Raw genomic sequence first — 12,314 nt, 5'->3', positions numbered from 1 at the left:
ACAGAAATAACCAAAGCAAAGCTAAGCTAGATACTGTTAACAATATCCACATGGTTGGAATGGATAATAATCCATTTATTCTTCTGTGCTAGCCTAGGGAGACAGAAATAACAAATGATTGTTGTCAATACTTATCTGAGTTACCCAAGCTGGAATACTTTCTTCTGGAGGAGTTTCTGGTGATATCAAGGGTCCCCTAAACTGCATTTCTGCTCCCTTATTTTATCCAGTTCAGTAGATATTATTCATGAAAATCTGTTTACCAAACTTCCTCTGTTGTCTGTCGTCATTTGTTATCATTAATTCCATCTCTATAGCAAACGGATAAACCTTGCATTTTAATTTAAATGAGCCACCATTAAATTTAGGCATTGATTTTTACGACCTTCTTTTTCTTTGTTTGTCTTCCTTAAAGGAAAGGTCTTAGTACACCACTTGCCATCATGCATTGGAGGTAAACTTGGAAACAGTGAATCCAGTGGTTAAGCTTTGGTTATTAGCGTCCCCTAATACCTAGCTATACTATCTTCCATTAACATTAGTTTTATTCCAGGTCATTCATATTATTGCTTACAATAATTCTAACAGGAAGAACGAGAAGTCTGTGTGTGATTCACTGCTGTGCATTAGTCAGCATTTGGTAAAACACCCAGCATACAGCTCCGGCGTCTCAAAAGCACTGGCGTGAGGCGCTGCAAGGCAGTGTTCTGGGGATGATAGTTTCATTCATTCATCCCACCCCCCGCTCATCAAAACATGCCTCATGCAAGGCAGAGCAGTGTGAAAACCAGACCATCAGAACCTGCCCAGCTGCTGGATATGTTCACTTGGAAATGATTAGTCTAAATCAGTCACTGTGGAGGAGAAAAGCAGTGCTGAAATCTACCCTTTTTCTGCGCTGCCACGCCACGTTATCAGACTCTCTCTGAAGGAGACGACCCAGTCCTTTAGCAATAGCCTAGTGATGGCTGTCAGGGATTCAGTGTTATCTAGCAGATGAGGCAAGCGGTGTAGGAGTGAGGATGCTGAAAACATATAGGACATAAAATCTTATATGTGCTATTAGAAGGCAGGGATAGCATGCTCACCCACACGATGCAACCTCTTAATGACATCCTCAGGTGCGTGGAGACAAACCTCTCGACAAGGGCTTGCTGGCATTAGTTACGGGATTTCATAGAAGTAGGTCAAATCTGTTCTTGTGCCCTCACGTTTATTTCTTAACCAAGTCCATACGTTTTATCAGGCGTTCACATTCCACTTCCTTGGCTGAGGAAAAATAGGTTATTAGACAAATCCATAATGTTATGCTTGCTGGAAAATGCAATTTCTCATTCCTGTAAGTGCTGTTACTGTAATGTGATAACCCCTGGAAATTCCAACATAAATACTGATCAAATGTCTATAAAATATTCTCTATTATGCTTTATGGTACCATGCATCACCTAAAACAGCAGGTCTTCAGGCCGTGGTTGCAACATCACAGTACCAGTGAACGAAGACAGCTTTGTCCAAGCAAACTTTTGATCTAATGAGCCCCTTTAGTGTTTCCTCTCCCATCAAAAAATGCAAATAGGATTCATTGCATAAGTCAGGATTACTCTTAAAAGAGGGCATTCAGGGCATTTGTGTCTTGACAAGTCTGAGAGAAATCAGAAACTAATAAATTCAAGGGGAATTTTGCTACTGGCTCCCTCCCGCCCCAGTGCACACACGTTCCAGTTGTTCCCCTGAAGGAAAAGTACCATGTAAGAAACAGTTTCCGTAGGCACATGCACTGCTGTAGTTCAGTCCTAATGCTCAGCAGCTGTCACTCTTTCCTTTATTTATGCGCTTGTATTTGGACCCAAAAGAGGTAATTTAACCTGTGTGAAGAAAAAGCTGCCCTGGCTTTTGTGTTTATTTGCATTGTCACACATGTCCATGGACTTTGCAGAAAGCACTCTGAGCATTTCTGGGCTCTTGCTCATTACAGCAAGTATTAAAAAGGAGAAAAAACAAAAACCGTCAGACACAAGAAATATTTGACTCGGCCCAGTATCAACTTTCTGGCAGCAGCGTATGGGATTAATGGCTGTCGGCAGGATGTACCTCTTAGTTGAAGCAAGTGCTTCGGGAAGATGGACAGCTCCGGTAGGCTCAGAGAAATAATTCACATCAGATGCCTTTGCTTTGGGTTCTCTTTCTCTCCCCTGGTGTGATAATAATCCTGGTTTATTAGTGAAGATACACCAGCACCCGCTTCCCAAGCAGCGTGCTGTCTTTACGGCCTGCCCAGATTCTTATTAATACCTTTCATCCCTCATTGTCCATGGGCAATTTGCTGCAGCACAGACTCCCACTTCAGAAAGAGCAGCAGTATGAGGTAGAGGAGAAGCAGTTTCCTAGAGACCAGATCGCGACATTGATCCTCAGGTCATGCTGTTTGCTGAGCATTATTACCCAGCTCATGTAATTTCTGTATGGATTATTTGGTTGTAAACAAGTTTCTAGGGAGACAGTATTAAAATAGGCAGGAAAGATTAACAGGGCAGGTATTTCTCCTCAGACAGTGGCAGCATACATGGCCAGTTTAGGTTGCAAATCTGCATACTTCAAGTACATCCATTATCAAATCCCAGGCTCATCATAAAGGTGGGAAATATTTTCCAGAACCAGATTTGGATATTAAGCACTGACTTTTCTAACATTATGTTATTTCTTCTTAAATATCTTGATGAAACCCAGACAGTCATGGTGTGCTGTCTGGGACTGAAGAATGTCAAATGATGTTCAGGACTAGTGACAAATCCTGCTGGCCAGCTCACTCAGCTTCCAGAGTGCAGGAACATACAGCAGCTGGTTTCCAAATCTCAGTATTTCCATCCAGCACTTCACACATACAGGATGAGCCTGTAACATAAATAACACTACCCATCTCCCACTCATTTATGTAATCTCTGCCTCCACACAAACTTATGCTTAGATAGACTCCAAAGGAAAGCCCTAGTTGCTCAGCACTTGCATCTTTCTATCTTTGGCATCAGCCAAATCAAATCCTGACATGAAAGAACACTAGTCAAATCATGCAAACTTGCTCCCTCTTGTTTGGTGCAAAGCTGACCATGTTTATGGGCTTGGCAGGATGCTTGAGACCCCTCTAGTCTAGATTTACCCCTTAGAAGTACAATAAAAGCATGCAAGGTCTTCATCCTTATTCTGGATTTGATTTTAAATTACCTCATGAAAAGGCTAGTATCAAGAAGGCAGGACATCCTTTGATAGCGCATTTAAAAGTATTCCATTTATGGCACAAAATTTACTATTGGCTATACTGGTTCATGTGCGAACCATGACAGACAATGATTACTATTAGAATGAGAACTATTACTAATAACATTAATGAACACATATTGATTAGTATTAAAAGAAACCAGTGAATTTTCATATGATGTTGTGTTAGGGAACATAGGCAGTTTCTACTATTCCTTCCATTCACAGGCCAGTCTGACTGCAAGTAATCTTGTCCCATATGCCTATGGATTGGTAACATTTTTACTATTATTCTGTGTGTCTCAAACTATCCCCCTCAAAGTTAACAATAACATAGAGACAGGCTTTCCTAGAAGAGCAAAGAAAAACAACAGAGCAATAAGAAACAATTTTGTGATAGTTGCCAAATGCCGATATATTTGGTCACAAGGGCTACAAAGCTATTGATTTCCCTAACTGCCACTCAGCTGATCCAAGAGGTCCTCTCAGTCAAGCCATTTTCTACAAGGTGGAAGTTGTATTGCTCAAAGGACAGCTGCCAAAACATTTACGAACTACAGAAATGTCCTTCTTTTGCAAAATCACTATTTGACTTAGTCCAGTGATTTACATATACTTAGCAATTTGTTAAGGGGGTAGAGAAACCAATCGGGTGAGAAGAAGGGGCTCATTTCCGGCGGCAGAATGAATCTGCCCCGGGCTAAAAGCAGGGAAATCCAGCAAATCTTGCCAGGGGGCAGGGAGGGCCAGCTGCTCCCGGGACACAGGGCAGGGAGCTCCAGGTGAGTCCATGGGCCGGGCCAGGCTGGGCCATGCCCTCACTGACCACTGACAGGGCACTGTCCCATCAGTCCTGGGCCACACCAGCAGCATCACGACCACAGTGGATCCCATCCCAGCCATCACCAGGCAAAAACAGGATAATAAGCCAGGACCAAGATCATCAACCCAGGAGATATAAACCACTATTCAGGAACAGGGCTGGAGTAGGGACTGCTCTGCCATGGCTCAGGAAGGGTGTAGGTGCCCCAGGCTGAGCAGAAATTGGCTCCTGGGCCATGGGGAGTGTGTGGGAGTGGGTCGCAGGTGAGGCTACTCAGGGTAATTACAGCTTATTACTGCCCTCAGGGCCCTGCACAACCTGATTTGAAGGTTTACTAACAAATTTGGTAACCTCATCCCAATCTTTACCTTAAAAAATGCATGAAGAATCTTCCCTGCTTTGTAAAAGCATCCAGTGTGTTTTGGGAAAGAAGAATGAAAAGAAAAGGTGTAAGGTAAGATCTGGGGATCAAGATATCCCAAGTTCCTATCCTAACTTGGACACCTACTTAACCATGTTATTGGGGAGGGGGGAAATATCCAGAGAAATTTCAGACCTTCACAAATAAGCTTGCCAGGGCTTTACTAATGCTAGTAACATACACTGGCTGCCCCCAAGTGTGGGGATTGAGGCACGAACCTTGCGTGTAGTGAAGCAAGATTGTTTATTTCATATTCCATCCTCTCTTATATACCTTATTATGTGAGAACATACACCTTATCGTGTGAGAACACAGCTGTGTTCACAGATTAAAGTTACTTTGCTACATTGCTACAAGCCGCGCTCTGCATCGAGAGTCTCTTCTCTCTCTCACGTCCTTGCCCTGGTTTCAATATCTGCGCTGGCATAGCTCACGCGCCCCCGTCCGTCTTGGCACTGACTCAAGTCTTCATGTTAGGCGCACTTTCCCAGGGCTTGTGGCACTGAGAGAATACTTCGTTGCTGCTCCTAATCCTCTTCTGGTACACAACGCCCCCGACGTCTCCCCCTTTTTGTTTTAACAAAGCTGCATACGCTTGTTGCTTGAAGGCGCGCCATCTATCATTCGTTGCACGCATTGTAGAAGACAGGGAAACAGACACAAACAGACTAAGATTACCAACAATATAATCAAGCCACTCTTCGCAATAGTTGTTAACCACCCTGTGATCCCCCATCCTGAGAACAATCGTTCCAGCCGGTCCTTGTCGTCTAACCTCAACTTCGCTACGCTCTCTTTCAAACTCAATATACTGTCGTGAATAGATTCCGACTGCTCTGACAAGTTCATGCAACATGTTCCTTCCAGCATCTCACACCCGTGGCCATGTGCCAACAATAAAAAATCTATAGCTGCGCGATTCTGCAATGTAGCATGTCTTATAGAATCAACAGTGGTAAGCAGCCCTGACAGTGCTGTTGCAGTATTATTAGTCTGCTTGGCAAGCCGACATCCTCATTTATTTAAGGTTGCTAAAGCATTTGCAGCAGCGACCCCAGGAGTAAAAATGGATGCCGTAATAATCTCTCCTGGGCTCCAGAAGGTAAGATCGTCTCTACAATCCTTCTGAAAAAGATGTGTAGACTGTCTAGTGCGATTTTGTTGTTTTTGTAGAATCGGGCAGATACATTCCCAATGCTCCTACGGTACACAGACCACCCGCGCCGCGAGATGGGATTCCCTGCCAGGCGCGATTGCCACAGATTAAAAATAACCCTTGTGGTAATTTTCAAAGGGTCGTTACTGGATTTAGAAATGCTCGTACTAGTTACATTACACCATAGAGCTGTGTTGCGATAAACAGCTAAGGTAGCATTAACAACAGTGATTCCCCTCTGAGAGGAACTTGGTCCTGTATAATGGAAATATATACACTGAGCCATTTGTACAGAACCTAATAACTCTATTTCTTGTGGTTCCCCAGGTAACACCGGTAGGTAGGGCGTCCAAACATCGCCCCACCGACTACAGCCCATTAGGGCGGCAGGGGTACCATTACAAACTTGATATACTTTTCCGTCTGTCGGAAGACCCACCAGACAGGTTTGAAAAGGGTTAGCAGCCGGAGCCACAGACAGGCAAACAGTGTCCTGTCCTGGAGCATTGCCTATAGTTACCCAAAGATTAGGTCGTTCGGAGACAGAGGGCCACATCCCTCTGCCTACGTCTATTGCTCCTCCAGATATAACACAAAAGCATGCTATTGCAAAAAGTAACATATTGTCTCCCAGAATTACACCGGGACTACTTCAGATTCTCCGCCACGAAATTGGCGTCGTACGTCCTAGGGCTTAACACAGCGAGTAGGGAACCAACGAGGCTGGGAACCTGGAGAAACACAAGCATAACCCCCTCCTCCAAGTTATCAGAGAAAGAGGTCCTTTCCATTGGCCGGAGTCCAGATCACGGGCCATAACCTGTGCTTGTCCTGAGGGAAGAAGGTGTGAAAAAGAGTTAAAATGGGAGGCAACAGGGGTCTGCTCATCACGGACCCGATTCAAAAAGTTAAGGACATACAAGGCCTTTGCTACTCTCTCTTGAGGAGTCCCACGCCCCTCGGTTCCCCCTTTTTGTTTTGAGAGCATTTGTTTCAAAGTACTATGGGCACATTCAATCAAAGCTTGCCCGGTAGGGTTGTGGGGGATACCAGTTAGATGCTGGATTCCCCAGGCTTGAAGAAAAGAGCGAATTTTCACAGAGACATATGCGGGACCATTATCAGTCTTAACGGTACGAGGCACACCCATAAAAGCAAAAGCTTGCGTCCAGTGAGCGCAGACATCTCGAGCGCGCTCTCCGCGATGAGCACTGGCAAACAGTAAGTTAGAATAGGTGTCCAGAGAAAGATGGACAAAGTGAAAAACACCAAAGTCTGCGATGTGAGTAACATCTGTCTGCCATAAATCCTGAGAGAATAGACCTCGAGGGTTAGTACCGTACAAGGGCTGTAAAAAAATGATGTTGACAAGAAGAACAGGACCGAACAAGAGAGCGAGCCTGTTCTTTCGTAAGGTGAAATTGGCATTGTAACGCCGTGGCATTCTGATGATAAAAGTCAAGTATTAATATTGGTTTTGAGGCTAACAGGTTGAGGCCTAGCAGTAGTGTTATCCACGATCCACCCCAAATAGTGCCACGGACTTACTATTTGTATTTTCTCTGGAGCAATAACCAAAGAGTGTTAGAGAGTCTGCTAGACTTTTTTGAACCTGTTGAGACAATAAACGTAAAAGAGTAACACCTGAAGCTGCCAATAAAATATCATCCATGTAATGATAAATAAAGGAGTTACCAAATTTCTTTCTTACCGGGACAAGGGCTCGAGCTCCATACCACTGACGTGTTGTGGGACTATTTTTCATACCCTGTGGCAAAACTGTCCAATGAAACCTCTGACTAGGTTCGCTCATATTGAGGGAAGGGGCAGAAAAAGCAAAATGAGCCGCATCGGCAGGATGGATTGGAATGGTGAAAAAAAAAAAACCAGTCTTTTAAATCCATAACCATTAGAGGCCGTTCTCTCGGAATGGTCGCAGGGGAAGGGACACCTTGTTGTAAAGGTCCCCTATCTTCCAAAACAGCATTAATCGCCTGTAAATCCTGGAGTAGACGCCATTTGCCTGATTTCTTTTTTTATCACAAACACCAGGGTATTCCATGGACTATGAGAAGGGACTATATGGCCTAACCGTAATTGCTCATCAACCAATTCTTTTAAACGGTGCAGCTTTTCCCGTGTTAGGGGCCACTGATCCACCCAGACTGGAGATGTCGTGAGCCATGTCATCTGTGGGATAAGCTGCTGGTCAGTGGCCCCTAAAGAAAATTTTGCAAAACCATCCCCCATTGCATTAAAACATCCCGACCCCATAGCGTAATTGGTATAGGTAACACATAAGGTTTGACGTTTGCCGTTCTCTGTTCGGGGCCGGATATAGTGACAAATTCGGTACTCTGCCGTGGGGTTATCGGGCCGCCGACACCAGTTACCGTCATTACCGCAGGAGACAATGTCCAGTCAGCAGGCCAATCGGTTTCCGCAATAATAGTAACGTCCGCCCCTCTGCCAAGTAGACCTTGGACAGAAGTCACTTGCTGTGTAGATGAATGCTGAATCTGACACTGAATTACTGGCAGTCGAAATGTTATAGTAGAAGCCCAGAAAACCTGAGCAAGTCCAGTGGATCCAAAGCCTGCTGTTCCCCGATCCTTTTTAATGGGCTCGTGCCTTGCCGAACTATAAATGGTGGGAAAAAAACACTAATTGAGCAATGCGGGTTTTTTCAGGGATAAAACAAGGAGGATTAGGGGTCCATATTATAATTTTAATCCCCCCTGTATAATCAGCATCAATAACCCCTGGCAAGACAAAAACTCCCATCAGGGTAGTGGATGATCACCCTAAAAGAAGAGCATTCCCTTCTGGTAAAGGACCACACACCCCCGTAGAAACCGCTACAGGTTTTGTGTCTATGAGGTAAACGGACTGGGAGGTGGCCAAGTCCCAGCCGGCGCTCCCGCTTGTGCTGGCTCACGAGGCGGAGCGAAAACGTTGCTGCTGCTGACCCAGGTTCCCGGTGCTGAGGAGGGATTTGCTGTCGGAGCGCCCCTGCCCCTGGCGCTCCTCTTCCCGTTTCGTGACTGTTGTGGAGTGCCGAGCGGCGTACCGGTTTTATCATGTTTAGATCGACGCTGGTTAGCGTAATGTCGGCCCCTCTTACATCGAGGGCGTTTTAGAGGACTTCGGGGGCAAAATTTTTTCATGTGTCTGACGTTACCACACGAAAAACACCTAATCCCAGCACTCAGCGCTGCAAAGGCGGTAGACAAAGCTGACAGTTGGTAAGTCTGTGTTCCCACAACATTACACGCTTCTACCATTTCTGGAATTCCTGCAGTGGGTTTCGCTGCTATCAGAGCATCAAGCGCTTTCTTGCAATCTACATTAGCATTTGCAATTGCCATTTGTTCTAACAGAATTGTTCGAGCTTCTGAATTGTCCACTTGCCTTTCTAATGCAGTATTAAGGCAGTCCACAAACTGCATATAGCTTTCAGTAGCACCCTGCTTGACTGTCGCAAATGACTTGCGACATTTTCATCAGGGAGGTTTAACAAGGCTCTTAATGCCTCTCCTTGGCTTTGCGCCAACGCCTCTCAAACAAGACACAGCGGCGCTGTCTGTTCCCGATAGGGACCCTCGCCCAAAAGGACCCCGGGACCCACTCCATACAGTGGATCCCCTTGTTGCCAATCTAAATTAGCTGTAGCCGCTTGATCACAATTATTCCGCCACGCCTGTTGCCATAACATATACTGCGTGGGGGGTCAACAAAAGCTGAGCCAGCGTACGACAGTCATTAGGTGTTAAAATCATATTATTAAAAACCGATTGTATCAAGCCTCACGCATAGAAAGTTAAGTCCAGAGTCCTTGATAGTTTTTCGCAGCTCCTTTATTAAACTAAAATTAAAACCTTCCCAGGTGGGGGCTTGACCTTCGCGCAGGAGGACAGGCATCGGGAGGGCTTGAAGGCATTCCAGGTCTCCTTCTGCCAATGCCTAAGCTTGCGCTTCTTTCCACCGATCTACTGGAGGTACAGGTGTAACAACTGGCTTTGATATAACAGGTTCAGGAGTTTGCAGAGGAAATAAATCTGGTTCTTTTTCAGAGTCTACAGGGCCAGGGTTAAATGAGTCCGCAGATTCACCGCTCCGCACAGGAGGAGCAGATGGTGTCTTAGCCACCTTCTGCATACTTTCCTGTTGATTCTGATCTAACGCATTAAATATAAGTCGCCAGGTCGTTAACAAGGAAGGGGCGACGGGATCATCCGAGGTTGCAGCGTTCCACAAACACACCCCAATGGTATCCCAAGTCTCCTTACTATATATATTACTTGTATTAGCTTCTTCAACATGCGCTGAGATGAAAATTAAAAGCTCCTTTAATTTTTCTGCCTTTACAGATACTTGTCGTTTTTCTAAAAAACGCTGCATAACCTTGTATACAGATTTATATTCGACTGATACAGAATCCCCCATGTTCCCAGCTACTTACCTTCCGTGAAGGCAATTGAAAAAAATGCTGCGCAGCCTCTCGAGTTCAGCTGGGCTCCCCACCGGATTTCCCTCTTCAAGTCTCTGTTCGGGCACCATTTGTGGGGATTGAGGCACGAACCTTGCGTGTAGTGAAGCAAGATTGTTTATTTCATATTCCATCCTCTCTTATATACCTTATTATGTGAGAACATACACCTTATCGTGTGAGAACACAGCTGTGTTCACAGATTAAAGTTACTTTGCTACATTGCTACAAGCCGCGCTCTGCATCGAGAGTCTCTTCTCTCTCTCACGTCCTTGCCCTGGTTTCAATATCTGCGCTGGCATAGCTCACGCGCCCCCGTCCGTCTTGGCACTGACTCAAGTCTTCATGTTAGGCGCACTTTCCCAGGGCTTGTGGCACTGAGAGAATACTTCGTTGCTGCTCCTAATCCTCTTCTGGTACACAACGCCCCCGACAGTGTGGAGCCCGACGGAGAGGTTTCAAACTTGACGGAGAGGTTTGGGGCCCGAAGGAGTGGTTTTGAGCTTCACAGAGCAGCGTGGGGCCCAACGGAATGGTTTCGAGCTTCACGGAGTGATTTGGGGCCCGCTGGAGTGGTGTGGGGCCTGACAGAGAGGTGTTGAGCTTCACAGAGCGGTGTGGGGCCCAGCGGAGAGGTTTCAGGCCCGACGGAGTAGTTTCGGGCCCGACGGAGTGGTTTCAGCTCAGAGTGGTTCCGGCCCCAGTGTAGTGGTTTTGGGCCCCAGTGTAGCGGTTTCAGGCCCCATCGGAGCGGTTCGAGGCCCGGCAGAGATCTTTCGAGCTTGATGGAGCGGTTTGGGGTCCGACGGAGCAGTCTGGGCCCCATTGGAGCGGTTTGGGGCCCGGCGGAGCGGTTTGGGGCACAATGGAGTGGTGTCGAGCCTCACGGAGCAGTGTGGGGCCCGGCGGAGCAGTGTGGGGCCCGATGGAGCAGTGTTGGGCCAGGCGGGGTGATGTCGGGCCCGGAAGAGTGGTGTCAAGCTTGATGGAGAGGTTTCAGGCCTGTCGGAGTGGTTTTGAACGTGATGATAGAGTGGTTTCGAGCTTGACGGAGAAGTGTGAGGACTGACAGAGATCTTTTCAGCTTGAGGGAGTGGATTGAGGCCCGACGGAGCAGTTTGGGGCCCGATGGAGCAGACTGGGGCCCGATGGAACGGTTTCAGCTGTAGTGGAGTTCTCCTGCTCCAGTGGAGCGGTTTTGACCCCGACGGAGCGATGTAGCCTTGACAGAGTGCTTTCAGCCCCGACGGAGTGGTTTCGGCCACAACGGAGTGGTTTTAGGCTCAGCGGAGCGGTTCCAGGCCCCGATGGAGTGGTTACAGGCCTGGCAGAGTGGTTTCGGCCCGGGCGGGGTGGTTTCAGGCTCGACGGAGTGGTTTTCAGCCTGACGCAGTGGTTTTAGGCTCGGCGGAGTGATTTCAGCCCCGATGGAGGGGTTTTTGGCTAGGCAGAGTGGTTTCAGCCCTGACGCACTGGTTTTATGCTTGATGGAGTGGTTTTGACCCGGACGGAGTTGTTTTGTCCCCGACGGAGTAGTTTCAGCCCCGACACAGTGGTTTTAGGCTCGGCGGAGCGGTTTCAGCCCCAACACAGTGGTTTTAGGCTCGGCGGAGCGGTTTAGCCCCGACGGAGTGGTTTTAATGTCAGCGTAGTGGTTTCCGGCTCGGTGGAGTGGTTTCAGGCTCGGCGGAGTGATTTCAGCCCCGACGGAGTGGTTTCAGGCTTGGCGCAGTGGTTTCAGCCCCGACGCAGTGCTTTTCTGCTCAGCGGAGTGGTTTCAGCCCCAATGGTGTGGTTTTAGGCATGATGGAGTAGTTTTAAGGTCAGCCGAGTGGTTTTGGCCCTGGCGGAGTGGTTTCAGACCCGACGCAGTGGTTTTCGGCTTGACGGAGTGTTTTCAGCCCCGACGCAGCAGTTTTAGGCTTGATGGAGTGCTTTCAGCCCCGACGGAGAGGTTTTAGGCTCGGCGGAGTGGTTTCAGCCCCGACGCAGTGGTTTTAGGCTCGGCGGAGTGGTTTCAGCCCCGACGCAGTGGTTTTAGGCTCGGCGGAGTGGTTTCAGCCCCGACGCAGTGGTTTTAGGCTCGGCGGAGTGGTTTTAAGGTCAGCCGAGTGGTTTTCGGCCTGGCGGAGTGGTTTCAGGCTTGGCGGAGTGGTTTCAGCACTGGTGGAGT

The 12,314-nt window shown here is 47.3% G+C and overlaps 1 long non-coding RNA gene across 1 annotated transcript; it reads right to left on the bottom strand.

Annotated features, from left to right (window-relative positions):
* Positions 1-4,722: 4,722 nt before the first annotated feature.
* Positions 4,723-11,713, bottom strand: LOC138068823 (uncharacterized). Its single transcript, XR_011143597.1, has 2 exons — positions 10,115-11,713; positions 4,723-8,292 (listed from the first exon to the last, which is right to left on the bottom strand). It is a non-coding gene; the product is annotated as an uncharacterized lncRNA (long non-coding RNA).
* Between the last annotated feature and the right edge of the window lie 601 nt (positions 11,714-12,314).

The sequence above is a fragment of the Struthio camelus genome, chromosome 11 (assembly GCF_040807025.1).
Source record: "Struthio camelus isolate bStrCam1 chromosome 11, bStrCam1.hap1, whole genome shotgun sequence".
Taxonomy (NCBI): Eukaryota; Metazoa; Chordata; class Aves; order Struthioniformes; family Struthionidae; genus Struthio; species Struthio camelus.
Note: the sequence above shows the minus strand (reverse complement) of the source record. Positions and strands in the feature narration are given on the sequence as shown.